The following is a 2,348-nucleotide window of genomic DNA, read 5'->3' as shown; positions in this document are numbered from 1 at the left end:
CTTGTGTGTGTGTGTGTGTTTTCTTCTGGTGTTAGATGGTGGCGTGGGCTGCTTGGAACATGGGGTCCAGTGGTCTGTGTCCCCCAAATCCGAGAGGTGGCAGCTGTGGGAACTGAGCCCTGGACCTTGCTCACTTCTCGCAGCTGCCTGGGCTGCCAGTGCCTGCCATACCCTGGCGTTGCCTGGGAAAACCTGCACGGGACAGCAGGAGGACCTAGGTATCTCCGTCTCAGCTCTGTGCTCACATGATGTCTCAAGCATGGCCCATGGTCCCCATGTTGGTCCCTCGGTGATTCACGTAGAATCCTGTGGGGGCGCTGAGGAGCATAGAAAAGGGGCTCAGACTTCACGTGGTGTTCCCTCTCCTCTCGACTTTGGGGAGGCTAGGTGCATCCAGGGCCTCTCTAAGAGCTGGTGACAGGGACTCCTTGCCTGGGATGGGGGACAGGAAACACAACAGACCATGAGGAAATACGGACACAGGCACACATGCACACACACGCACACACATGCACATAATACACACATAATATGCACATAATACACACATCACATAACACACATATGAACACACGTATGCACCCATGTGCACATGCACACTCCTCAGAAACTCAGGTAAACACACGCAGCACACGCGTGGGCCCCTGTGTGCGTTCACAGCCACGCCCACCCTGGATGGTGGTGTGAGGAGCGGACATCCTTGTAGGGGAAAAAACATTGGTTTGGGAATAAAAAATAAGTCTATTTCTTTGAAAAGTCTCTTTGCAAAAAGGACTCTGTTTTGGTGACATAGGGGCCTTGGGTAAAAGATGAGGGGGTACCCCATTCTACTGCCAGCTCCCTAACCTTTCAGCAGCAGTGGAGGGAGAGCTGGACTGACCCGAGACTAGCTGTCTGGCCAGCTCAGCCCACGTGTGCCAAGGCCCAGGGAGCAGAGGCAGCCCTGGGCTCTCGCTGAGCGGCTGCAAAGCAGCGGGTACGCAGGGCTGCTCCCGACAGCAGGGGACGTGGCAATGACAGACCAGCTTATGTCCTTGTCCCTGACCTTGACATAACCTACACAAACCATGCCCTCAACCTGCTGCATCTCGTGTGTCGGATGAGTCAGCAGAGTGACCCGGGGCCAGCACCTTGCACTTGGATACCATGGAGCAGGCACCTGGGAAGTGCTCGCCCTTGTCCTGCCTGTGGTGGCTCCTGCCCCCTCCCCAGACCACGTTTACCCCCAGCCCATTCATCATCACGTCCACCTGCCTCCTGAGGAAGAAGACAACACCCCACATTAGCTAGGGCACCTCGCCTCTGTGGGGCGGCATGGATTCCGTAGACCGGGATGGGGAGGCTGGGACCCACTTCGCACAGTAAGTGCGCCGTCGGTGGCTGTGGCCCGCGTGGGGCGGGTTACGTGGATGGAGCACCATTGCCAGCGTCATATGTACACATGCAACACATGCTCTCAGCACAGGCCTTGCCCTGCCCTGCCTCCCCTTACAGCCAAGAACCCCAGGTCAAAGGCAGGCTGAGGCTCCCTGAGACTTGGCTGGGGTCCAGGCCCCGGCTCACATGTCAGGTCCCTGCATTACTGAGCTTGGGAGCCTTTGTCTCCTCCTCTTTCCCTGGTCCTCCCCTCTCCCGGCTCGCGCAGCAGAGGAGAGGGAGGAAGGGAGGGGACACCTGCTCTGGCACCCCCTCCCCATGGAGCAGATAGCCGCACCTGTGGGCCCATGGCTCCCTTGCAGCCACAGGCAGGCCTTAGCCCTGTACCAGCACCTCTTTGGACGCCCTGCAGCCCTGGGCCAGCTCCAGGCTGCCCTGCAGCAGGTGAGGGACGTGGGGCATGGCCTCTGAAGGGCCAGGCGGAGGCCTGACTCCATCTCATCCCCCGCAGGTGCGAGAGAGTCGGGCCTGTCGCTCAGGACTGGAGCTGCCCACTGTGTTGCTGGAGATGGAGTGGAGCCGGAGGGCCCAGGAGCAGGTAGGGGGCTGGCCAAGGGGCGTGGCAGAGGGCAGAGTGGGCACCCCTTCCTACCCTGGCGCCCCATCTTTTTGCAGCTCCTGTGGGACTTGGAGCTGCTGACTGGGGCAGGGCTGAGCCTCTTCTGGCCCCCCTGGCCCCAGTTCTGTGGTCTGAGGGGCCAGGCCCGGTGTGTATGGAGCCAGCGCAGCAAGCCCCATGGTGGGACAGGCGGGGACCCTGAGCGGTGGGCCAGCAGGGTGAGCAGGGGCCTGGCTGGAGGCGGGGGGGTGGTCAGTGTGACATTAGGGTGATGGTGGTCGTGAAGGAGGTGGGAGAAGTAGGGGCTTCGGACACAGATGGGCCTGGGTTCTGTCTCTGTACCGATGCTCCC

The sequence above is a fragment of the Mustela putorius genome, unplaced genomic scaffold, assembly GCF_011764305.1.
Source record: "Mustela putorius furo isolate JIRA1106 unplaced genomic scaffold, ASM1176430v1.1 tig00003845_pilon_pilon_pilon, whole genome shotgun sequence".
In the NCBI taxonomy this organism is placed as follows: Eukaryota; Metazoa; Chordata; class Mammalia; order Carnivora; family Mustelidae; genus Mustela; species Mustela putorius.
Note: the sequence above shows the minus strand (reverse complement) of the source record.